The sequence below is a fragment of the Chelonia mydas genome, chromosome 1 (assembly GCF_015237465.2).
Source record: "Chelonia mydas isolate rCheMyd1 chromosome 1, rCheMyd1.pri.v2, whole genome shotgun sequence".
In the NCBI taxonomy this organism is placed as follows: Eukaryota; Metazoa; Chordata; order Testudines; family Cheloniidae; genus Chelonia; species Chelonia mydas.
The window spans coordinates 60,093,280-60,105,411 of NC_057849.1; positions in this window are offsets into that span (position 1 = coordinate 60,093,280).

Below are 12,132 nucleotides of genomic sequence, written 5' to 3' on the forward strand. Positions count from 1 at the left end.
TAAATATAATGGTGCCATAAAGGTGTAAGTACCTGATATTTATGGGACCAATTAAAGTAGAAACTTGGCATTTCATTATGGTGTGATTTGGTGTATGGAAGACGGGAGCAGGCTAAGCACCTCTATCAGCTTTAAGGGCAAGGGGCTTTATTTTAAATTTCTAGTTATAATGAGAGATTGTTGCCGCAAAGGTGGTGGGCCAAATTCATCCCTGGGGTAGTTCCATTGCTTCTAATAGTTACACCAGTGATTAAATTGGCCCACATTTAACAGATTCTTAGATGTGCTATTCAGATTGAAAAGGTTTCTTTCCTTTGTGGGAGGATGTGTGATTTCCCCTCATGCAGTCGCTGGGCTGCTTCTCTGAAGTTAGAGAGAATATTAATCTCTGATCATTTATGTACAAGAGCTATACTATGCCACTTGCATGCCTTACTCCTGGGGAAATTCCGCACAAAAAATTTAAAAATTGGCAACAAAAAATTAAAAATTCAGCACACACTATTTTCAATTTCTGCAAAATGCTGCATATTTTATTTGTCAGAATCACACAATATAATCACACCAGTTTCAATTATTTTTAGTCATTTATTTCAAAATACCTGTCAGCAAGTATGTCGGTAACAATAGAAACAACAAAAAAGATTCAGAAAATGTTTTTTGACAAATAGATTCCTTACTAGGCATCTTAATAGAGAACTCTGAGCAATAATTCATTTAAGCTACAATATAAAACCATATTTCCTGCATCCCTCAGAAGCAGTGCAAAGGCTGGGGGAAGTCAGGGGTAACGGAGGAGCTGAGGGAGAGGGAAGTAATTGCTGGGAAGGAGCCTTAGCGTGAACTTGGAGGGTTGTTGGGTACAGGTGGGAAAAGTATGGAACATGTTTTTTGGGGGGCAAGAGGGTGGGTGGGGAGGGATTGTTAGGGAGCTTCCCCCAGGCAGACCCTAGCTAACCCCTAGCCTCTTCACCCCCACTCAGACACCCACTCCCCCCATCCACATGTGGCCCTGGACCACTCCCCCTGTCCCCATGTGTCTGTGCCCCCACCCAGCCACCCTCTGCACCCACTCCTCCATCACTATGTGGCCCTGCACCTCCCTCCCCCTGTAGCCCTGTGCCTCCACTCCCATTCAGCCCCCACCCCAGTCTGTTCTCCCCTATTAGCCCTTATGAGCCCCCGTCTGACAACACCCCACACTTTCTGTTTCCCCATACCCCCTGTGTCCTGACCTGGCCTGACAGGTGCTGTGAAGAAGGCAGGCTCTTTTTCTTCCCTTTCACCACAGCACCCTCTGGTGCGCAAAAAGCGGAACTGCAGCAACTTTTCAGCAGAAGCTTTTTTCTGTGCAAAAAATTAAAAATATGCACGGCTCATTAATTATGCACACATGCGGTGGTGCAGAATTCCCCTAGGAGTAATGCTTGCATAAAAGGGCCTTTAAAATGCCTTCAGACGAAACTGAGCCCATAGCCTAGTGTTAATTCTCAGCCTTGCCAGGTAAAAGCCTTGGGTTGCATTGTTTGACTCTGGACTGACAGGCTAAATATACACTTTCAATTGTGGGTTCCTTGTTGCAATTGAGAAAGAATGGTCTTGTGCTTAAGGCACTAGACTGGGATTTAGAAGATCTGGGTTCAAATCCTGACTTTGCTACAGGTTTCCTATTTGACTATGGGCAAGTTATTTAATCTTTGCACCTGAATTCACCATGCAGATACTACTACTTCCTGATCTCTTGGGGGCGTTTGTTTGCAAGGCCTTCAAGTGAAGATCATGTAGGTGCTTCAATAAATGGAACCCCTTTCTGAGGAATTAAGGCCATGCTAATAGCCTTTGAAGGAAGTCAGATCCAGTCTCTGTCAGTAAGTTGGATGGTGGCTGTGACTTAGAAGGGCAATTAAAATTTGGCTGTACACAAAGATCATTGGAATTCTGATGTGTAAAACCCCACAGGGAAACCCAAAATGTAACCCTTTTAATAAAGCCTGATGCAATGTGACACATCATTAGAAAATTGGTAATATAAAGTTGTCTCTCTCATTCTATTTTAAATATTTGAATCATTGTCTTTTTCAAAATTAGCATATAGATGAACTACAGACTGTTCCCAACATGGGATTAGTATATTCAGTTGGGACTTCAGTAAGGAAATACACTTAAGCATTACTTTTAAAAAGGAAATCCTAAGTAGCAGTTGCTTTCTGTGTTAAAAACTAGAGTCTTAAGCTAGTGTGTCATCTGTTTAAATGAAAAAAGAAAAGGAGTGCTTGTGGCACCTTAGAGACTAACCAATTTATTTGAGCATAAGCTTTCGTGAGCTACAGCTCACTTCATCGGATGCATACTGTTTAAATGACTCACTCCTCCCCCGACCCGCTGGATCTACTTTTTATTTGAAACTGTCAGCCATCAGTGGTGCGGGCTTTTGTACTACTTCAGTGTGCATCTTCACTGTTTGTAGAGATTTCATGACTCTACTTTGGCAATGTGGCCTATTGCTGCCTTAATTATTAACAGGGAGAGACATCTCACTGCAAGGACGTAGCGGACAAGGTGGGTGAGGTAATATCTTTTATTGGACCAACTTCTCTTGGTGAGAGACAAGCTTTTGAGTCACAGAGAACTCTGCATACTACAGGGCTTAGCATTCTATGCTCCATCTTGACATGAGCAACCTTGGATCTGTAGTCTCTGGGCCAGAGCTCCACAAACAGCAGGGTTGCTTCAGTCTCTTCATTTGTGCAAACTGAGTACAGACCTAGGGTACATCTGTACTGCATTGTCAATCTGGGTTGAGAGTCATGTTGGAGCTCAACCCCTACTACCATATACATACACCTTTGTGACTCAAGTCAGCAAGCACTCAGAACCCAAGTCAAAGCCCGAGTCCCACTGAAACTCTGGTCCAAACTCCATCACTTTCCAGTGTGGATGGCACTCAAGCCACAGTTCCGAGTCAGAAGGTCTGCATCGTCCAATATGGATCTATTAGCACAGCTGTGAGACCCAGGTCCAGGTTTACAATGTAGTATGTACACTCAAGCAGGGGCTCAGAAACAGAGTCCACAAGTGTAGGTCCCACAGACCTGATTTTGTAGCCATACCCTTAGAGATGTTGTCAAGCTGGGTATATGGTACTTGGTTGGTCTAATTTTTTGGCAACCTTGTCATTGTGACCATAAAGAAAAACAGACAAAATGCAGTAGAAGGGGGCCTACAATGTACAGAGTGCTTTAAAACTGTCATGTAGATATGCCCTGAAATGTTTAGCAAAGACTCGGCAGTTAGGCCAAGAGGTATATCCACACAGTTGTGAGTTTCTCGCTCTTTCCCATCAAACTTGAGTCTGCTCAGGCTTCTGGAAACTTCTAGTTTTTCACTGGACAGGCTCAGAAGCTTAATGCAGGCAGTAAAGAAGTCACTTCCATATTAACACCTCTTGTCACTTGTGTGTTCTTTGCAATTATAACAACTAACCTTATATATCCCTCCAAGAAATTCCATAGTTGACTAACATCTCTTCATGTGCTAGAATATATATTTTGCTTACTGTATTTTTCACTCCATGCATCTGAGGAAGTGGGTTTTAGCCCATGAAAGCTTATGCCCAAATAAATTTGTTAGTCTCTAAGGTGCCACAAGGACTCCTTGTTATCTCTTCCTCATTGCTCTGATCTGGCTAGCTGAAACATTAAAGATAAATTGAGAAAAACAAAAGCAGGTTGTCTAGGGAAGTGTAAATGTAGAGAGTTGCTACCCACCGGTGTCCCTCTAACACAAACAGTGAGTGCTTTACACTGCAAGTATTTCGGGGAGACTGTAGTTTTTCAGTCTGGCTGCGTTAAACAAACTTAAAGGCCAAGACCATTAACACAAGCTAAGCCACGAGGCCAAAGAGACATTTGTTTGACCCAGTTTGAGTGCACCACTTAGATTCATCTTTTTCAGCTCTGTAAATAGCTCAGCTAAATGCAGTTCAGTGGTGATAAATAGAACAATAAGCTTCATACTTGTAGCAAAGAATACAAAGAGGGAAATGCTTTTGAATCAACTGTAACACACTAACTAGGAAAGAAAGAGAATTCACTCATTCAATCTGATGTACAAAAGTCAATCACCAAGTTCTCCTCTTTGTTACTAGAATAATGCAGTAAGAGTCAAATGTATGTATAATTTCATAATGCAATATCCTTAAATGGCATCCAGAACTCAAAGCACTTTGCACACACTAATTTACCTTTCATAAGACTACTGTGAGGTAGGGAAGTGTTATCCTGATTTTATACACAAGAAATTGAGGCACAGAAATTCCTCCTAAAATGCTTCCTTTCTCCCACCCTTTTTGCATATTGTCTATTTACACTGTTAACGCCTCAGGGCAAGGATTGTCACTGTGACTTCATCGGTGCCTGGGAAAATAGGTCCTGAATTCTGTTGGTGTCTGTAGATGCTACCAAGATTTTGGAATGAAATTTCTCGCACAGTTGAAACGCAGAAGTAGTGGAAATACATATTATGAGTATTCTTGGAAAATTCCATGACTAAAAGGCTTTGATACATGATGAAATGGAATGTTGCAGTGCTTATCCAAACAGGTTTTCAGAATGCTAGCGCCTTTTGCATCCTGCCCCATATCAGGCATCACTGGAGGAGGAGGCATCCCTAACCTCTGGACCTCTATGTGGGAGTTTCTGTTTCATCCCCTCCCTGCTGATGCCCCCACTTTAATAAAGGCTCCTGATGGTGCTTTTCGCTCCTTCCCACCTGTGACACGTTTCAGTCGGTCCTCCGAGCCCCTAGGGTGCGATGGAGAGCTATGATTCCACTGGCAGGCCTTAGTTACACCTTTCGGGCGCTGGGGAATTAGCAGGGAAGGTGTGCCGGCCGGAGTCTGCGGCGCGCCCCTCAGGCAGGGGAGCGCCGGCACAAGTCTGCGGCGCGCCCCTCAGGCAGGGGAGCGCCGGCACGAGTCTGCGGCGCGCCCCTCAGGCAGGGGAGCGCCGGCACGAGTCTGCGGCGCGCCCCTCAGGCAGGCTGGCCAGGGTAGGGGAACTCAGGCCCACCCAACTCCACTGCGTTCCAGCCCAGGGCCCGGTCAGTGGCGGGAGGCAAAGGTCCTGGCGCTGGGTCAGCGGGGCCATCCGCGCCCGCTGACCAAACAAACCCACCTCACGGTGCAGTTCTGCCCCTGGGCTACTTCCTACCCGGTCTCTCAAGCGGGTCCCTCCGCTCCCTCCAGCTCGTCTGGGTATTCCGCTGCTGGCAGCTCCAGCTCCCCCTCTGGGTCAGACTCACGCTGGGCTGGGCTGCAGCCGGGCTCCTCCGGGTACTCAGCGGCTGGCAGTCCTGGTCGCCACAGGCCTTCCTCCCGGTCAGGTTCCTCCTTGCCCAGGGCCTCCCCTGGGTCAGCAGCAGGATCACGAGGGAGCAGCCTGTGTCTGTCTCCCTCCCTGGTGCTCTCCTCCCTGGGCAAAGAACCCCACCCTTTGTACTTCATGTCCCACCCCTCCCCTTCTGGGGATTGGCACAAGCTTGGTCTGGCCCCACCCACTCAGGCTGAGAGGGTGGCTCTTTACCCTCTGGTTCGGAGGGGAGCCACCCTGGCTCCCTACATACCTCACCCCTCAAATCCAGCTCCCGATCTTTGGAGCTGGCGTCTTCACCCTCTCCGAGGCGGGATAGGAAATCCGCATTGGCGTTGTCTCGTCCCGCCCGATGGTGAATCGTGAAGGCATAGAGCTGCAGAGCGAGATAACACCGCATCAGCCTGGCATTATTGTCCTTCATCTTATTAAGCCACTTCAGGGGTGCGTGGTCCGTAACCAGTATAAAGGGGGCCCCGAGGATGTAGTAGTGGAGAGCATCGACTGCCCACTTAACTGCTAGGGCCTCTTTCTCCATTACGGAGTAGTTCCGTTCTCTGGGGAACAGCTTCCAACTGAGGTAAACAATCGGGTGTTCCTCCCCGTCCACCTCCTGCGAGAGGACTGCCCCAAGCCCTACGCCTGAGGCATCAGTCTGAACAATAAAGTCACGATGAAAGTCAGGGCTGAAGAGTATTGGATCGCTACACAGCCATTCTTTGATAGTTCGAAAGGCCGTCTCGCACTCGTTGGACCAATGCACCTGGCGGGGACTGTCCTTGGTCAAGAGCTCCGTTAGTGGGGCCGTAATGCTTGCGAAGTGAGGTACAAACCGTCGGTAATAACCAGCTAAGCCCAAGAATTGAGGCACTTGCCTCTTCATGGTCGGCACCGGACATTCCTGGAGTGCTTGGGCTTTCCCAATGAGGGGGCGGACCTATCCCCAGCCCAAGGTGTACCCCAGGTAAGTGGTTTCCTCCCTCCCGATTCGGCATTTTTTTGGATTGGCCGTAAGCCTGGCTGCGCGGAGGTCCCGGAGGACTGCTGCTACTTGGTTAAGATGTTCCTCCCAGTTATTGCCATAGATGACCACATCGTCCAGGTAGGCCGCAGCGTACTTCGTGTGTGGTTGCAACACCCGGTCCATCAAACGCTGGAAGGTTGCTGGGGCCCCATGTAGGCCGAAAGGCATCCGGGTGAAATGGTATAACCCTGAAGGGGTGGCAAACGCGGTCTTCTCCTTGGACCTGGGATCCAAGCGGCTCTGCCAGTACCCTTTGGTGAGATCTAAAGTGGTGATATAACAGGCCTCCCCGAGCTGGTCGAGGAGCTCATCGACGCGGGGCATCGGATAGGCGTCAAATTTTGAGATGGCGTTTACCCTCCGGAAGTCAATGCAAAACCGCCGGCTCCCATCTGGCTTTGGTACGAGGGTGACGGGGCTCCGCCACTCGCTCTGGGTGCGCTCAATAACACCCAGATCCAACATCGCCTGGACTTCCTCCTCTACGGCCTCCCGCATTCACCTAGGCAATGGCCGGGTTGTCTCTCGGACCACCACCCAGGGTTCCATCTGGATCACGTGGTAGGTGAGCGTAGTCCGCCCGGGTTTCGTGGTGAACGTCTTGGGGAACGCCCTTACTAAGCAGAGTGCCTGTTCTAGCTGCTTGACTGTGAGTGTCTCTGCTAGCTGGGGCTCACCATTATCCAACTCCTCGGGTGGTTGGGGCCCCAGTTCCGGTTCAGGGGGATATGGGGCAACTAGGAGCCCTTCCCGGTCCTGCCAGGGTTTTAAGAGGTTTACATGATAAATCTGTTTTTCCTTACGGCGACCAGGTTGCCGAATCTCGTAGATGACCGGCCCTACCTGGCGGAGGACCTCATACGGACCCTGCCAGCGGGCAAAAAGCTTTGATTCCTCCGAGGGGAGCAGGAGGAGTACTCGGTCCCCTGGCCCAAATGATCGAGCCTGGGCGCCCTGATTGTAGTGCTGCTCCTGGGCTCTTTGGGCTGTGTTTAAGTTCTCCCTCGCGAGCTCACCCGCCCGCGCCAGCCGCCCCTGCAGTTGTAAGACGTATTGCAAGAGACCCTGTGTTGCGGATGGGTTGTGTTCCCAAGTCTCCCTCAAGAGGTCCAACACCCCGCGGGGTCGCCGCCCATAGAGGAGCTCGAATGGGGAGAACTTCGTGGACGCCTGTGGGACTTCTCGAATTGCCAGTAGTAAAGTAGGGAGCAGCTGGTACCACTGGCGGAGGTCCTGGGTGGGGAAACGCCGCAACATTCCCTTCAGGGTCCGGTTAAACTGTTTGACCAATCCGTCAGTCTGGGGATGGTAGACCGAGGTCTGCAATTTCTTAATCCCCAATAGGGCACATACCTGACGGAACAGCTTAGACGTGAAGTTGGTCCCTTGATCAGTGAGTATCTCCCGTGGGAGGCCCACCCTTGCGAAGATCTTCACGAGCTCCGCAGCGATAGTGCGGGCGGTGATACTTCTTAAGGGGACGGCTTCGGGGAAGCAGGTGGCGTAGTCCATCAGGACGAGGATGTATTGATGTCCCGCCTTACTTTTTGGAAAAGGCCCGACCAGGTCCATTGCTACCTGCTCAAATGGTACACCTATGACTGGTAACGGGATCAGGGGGGCCTTCCGTACCCCTGCCGGGGCTGCATGTTGGCAGTCCGGGCATGACGCACAGTAATCCTTCACCTCACAGTGGACGCCAGGCCAGAAGAACCTGGCCAGGACCCTGGCCACAGTTTTTTCCTGCCCTAAATGGCCGGCAGCCGGGATGTCATGTGCAAGCTTCAGGACAGCCCGACGATGAATGCGGGGGACCACGAGTTGGGTCTGGACCTCTTGGGTCTGGGGGTCTCGGTCAAGGCGGTAGAGCCACTCGTGGTTGAGTTCAAACCTGGGCCATTGCGTGGTGTGCCGTGCCTCCACGAGCTCACCATCCACCCAGGCCAGCTGCTCATAGGCGAACTGGAGCGTAGGGTCCTCCCTTTGATTCCGGCTAACGTCCACCAGGTCAGGAGGGGGACCAGCCATTTCCAGGCCATCCTGCCCGGGGGTGGGATCTGTGTCAGCTCCAGGGTCAGAGCTCGAGTCAGGTCCTGTCTTCTTGTCAGGCGGGGCTCCCTCGAATGCCTCTTTGGTGGGTAGGGATTGGAGCACCAGGACGAAGTCTGGCCAATCACGGCCCAGGATCACTGGATAGGCGAGGGATGACGCCACTGCCACATTCATTAACTGAGTTGCTCCGTGCTCCGTGATGGGGACCCGAACCGTGGGGTACGATTTTACGTCTCCGTGGATGCACTGAATCCATACTTCCCCAATGGTCCGCTTGGTGTCTGAGAAGAGCACCTGGCGGACAAGGGTCTGCCCACAGCCCGAATCAACTAGACCCACCACGGGGACCCCGGCAACTTCCATGGGAGCTGTCAGTTTAGCCATGGAGGGCAGACGGGCCCGTCTCTCCCCGGCACACACCAGGCCAAGTTGCAGTCCATTGCAGGACAGCCCCGTTGCAGATGACCATAGTCGCCACATTGGAAACAAGGTCCTACCTCTGGGCGCGCCGGCCGCGTGGGGGCACCAGTGGGACCGCAGAGTGGGCTGGGGCCTGGTGGTGGGGTTAAGCGTCCAGGGCCGGAGAGTGGTGTGGACTCAGGCCGTCGGGAAAACTCGGTCCTGCCGCCATCCTGTCATCGTGTACGGTGGGGTGCATTGGTTTGGGAGGTGGGCCCCCTCCGTTCAAGTTTCTGTGCATTGGGTCCAGGGTTTGGGGGGCGGGCGGCCGGTCCTATCGGGGCCTCTGCCTCGAGAAAGTCCTCCATAAGCGTGACGGCCGTGCTCAGACTTTGTGGCTGGTGCCGCAACACCCAAGCCCTCCCCTGGGGTGGGAGGATGTGCACGAACTGTTCGAGGATGACCTGTTTAGTCACCTCAGCTGCGGTTCGACACTCGGGCTGGAGCCATCGGGTACCTGAGTCCTTCAGTTCCTGGGCCACGGCCTGGGGTCTGGCGCCTGGTGGGTAGACTTTTTCCCGAAACCGTCACCGAAAAGTTTCCGGGGTAATGTTGAAGGCATCCAAGATAGCTGTTTTCACTCGAGCATAAATGCGGGCCTCATCATCTGGAAGCCCACGGTAAGCCTTCTGGGCCAGCCCCGTCAGATATGGGGCGAGGAGTGTTGCCCATTAGTCAGGCGCCCAACCAGCCACTGAGGCAACCCGCTCGAAGGTCACTAGATAGGCCTCCGGGTCATCCTCAGGCCCCATCTTGGCCAGACGGATCGGTGGGGCGGGAGGGGTCGGGGTGGCTGCCCGCTCCGGTTGAGCACCACCATGGCCCGGCCACAGGGTTGCAAGCTGCTGGAAGCATTGGGTTTGTTGTTCCTGGTGCTGGGCCCCCAGGGTTTGAAGCAACTGCTGCTGGTGGGCGCCCAGCTGCTGCACAAGTTGGTGCTGCTGCTGTTGCTGGCTCTCAGCCAGGAACTTGATAAGCCGTTCCACCTCCATCTTTCCAGTAGGGGAGCTTCAGAGGCCCCCTCGCACTAACCCCTTTCTGCAGGGATAGGGATCGCCTGCCCACATTCTCCACCACTTGTGACACGTTTCAGTCGGTCCTCCGAGCCCCTAGGGGGCGATGGAGAGCTACGGTTCCACTGGCAGGCCTTAGTCACACCTTTCAGGCGCTGGGGAATTAGCGGGGAAGGTGTGCCGGCCCGAGTCTGCGGCGCGCCCCTCAGGCGGGGGGGGGAGCGCCGGCCCGAGTCTGCGGCGCGCCCCTCAGGTGGGGGGGGGAGCGCCGGCCCGAGTCTGCGGCGCGCCCCTCAGGCGGGGGGGGGAGCGCCGGCCCGAGTCTGCGGCGCGCCCCTCAGGCGGGGGGGGGGAGCGCTGGCCCGGGTTTGTAGCGCACAGTTCTGCTACCCAAGGCAGGCTGGCCGGGGTAGGGGAACTCAGGCCCACCCAACTGCACTGCGTTCCAGCCCAGGGCCCGGTCAGTGGCGGGAGGCGAAGGTCCTGGCGCTGGGTCAGCGGGGCCATCCGCGCCCGCTGCCCAAACACACCCACCCCATGGTGCAGTTCTGCCCCTGGGCTACTTCCTACCCGGTCTCTCAAGCTGGTCCCTCCGGTCCCTCCAGCTCGTCCGGGTATTCCGCTGCTGGCAGCTCCAGCTCCCCCTCTGGGTCGGACTCACGCTGGCCTGGGCTGCAGCCGGGCTCCTCCGGGTACTCAGCGGCTGGCAGTCCTGGTTGCCAAGGCCTTCCTCCCGGTCAGGTTCCTCCTTGCCCAGGGCCTCCCCTGGGTCAGCAGCAGGATCACGAGGGAGCAGCCTGTGTCTGTCTCCCTCCCTGGTGCTCTCCTCCCTGGGCAAAGGGCCCCGCCCTTTGTACTTCCTGTCCCACCCCTCCCCTTCCGGGGATTGGCGTAAGCTTGGTCTGGCCCCGCCCACTCAGGCTGAGAGGGTGGCTCTTTACCCTCTGGTTCGGAGGGGAGCCACCCTGGCTCCCTACACCACCCTTTGCCAACTGCAGTATGTCCTGGAGATCTGCTTGTTCCGCCGCCTAGTCCTGAATGTCCCCATTGCTGCCTTGTGAGAGTCTGAGAGGAGTCGTTCCTTTCGGACAATTTAGTCGGGGCTTATCCCTGGTGTAGGGAAAAGGACCTCAGGGCTTCTGGGAGGAACTCTCAATACTCCACCCCCACAAAATCATAGTTTTAAAATTATACCCTTACTGGATGATTTGCTAATCCTGACCCTCAAGGGCCAGGTACAATCTGAGGATAGCCACTCATTAAGTGACTTGGATTCCCACTCACAGCTAGAATCCCTGTCTAGAGCTGGGATGTCAACTCAGTAGTTCTTGTCCCACCCCCCAAGTCCTGTGCTCAGACCACCCTGCCATGTCTGTCTCTCTGCTGTATATCAGATTTATAGATATTTAGTTATTAGCATTGTTACTAAGCCATCACTTCTGCTCAGTTATATGAAAAGCCTAACTCAGGTGCAACTCTATTGATTTCATGGAGCTGGATGAGAAATTTGTCCCAGTGTCTTTATTACAATCTAAGGCCATGTCTACAGGTACTGCAGTGGTGCAGCTGTACCGATGTAGCGGCGCTCATGCAGCGCGTCTGGTGAAGATGCTATGTGCGGACGGGAGAGAGCTCTCCCACCCGCATAAAAATCCATGCCCGTGATTGGCAGAAGCTATGTTGGTGGAAGAAGCTCTCCTGCCAGCATAGCACTGTATATACTTGGTGTAACTTGGTGTAAGTTGGTGTAACTTATGTCGCTCGGGGGGTGGTTTATTCACACCCCTGAGTGACATAAGTTCTGCCGAGATAGACTGTAGTGTAGACATAGCCTAAGCATTAATGATAGAATTCAGGATATAAATGGGATGACAGATACTAAAATTGTCTCTTCAAAGTTGTCCTGTTCCAGTCATGAGCATAACTGCAGGATCTCTGTTTATAATCTGCCTCATCAGGCTGCCTGAGCCATCCAGTCACCCAGCATTTCTATTTATAATTATTGCTGATTGCATGTACTGGGTGCATTTAACTGCTGAATCACTAGGAGTCTGTTCTACTCAGTCACGATGTGAGAGTTATTGTAATGCATGAACACACACATTCACAGCTTGTAGGCAGCCCACTCCATCCCTCCCTTATGTTTGATGCATGCCTTGGTCTTGGTGGAAGAAATACATATGCTTCTTTTCAGTTCTGCCGAACAAGCCTTGAA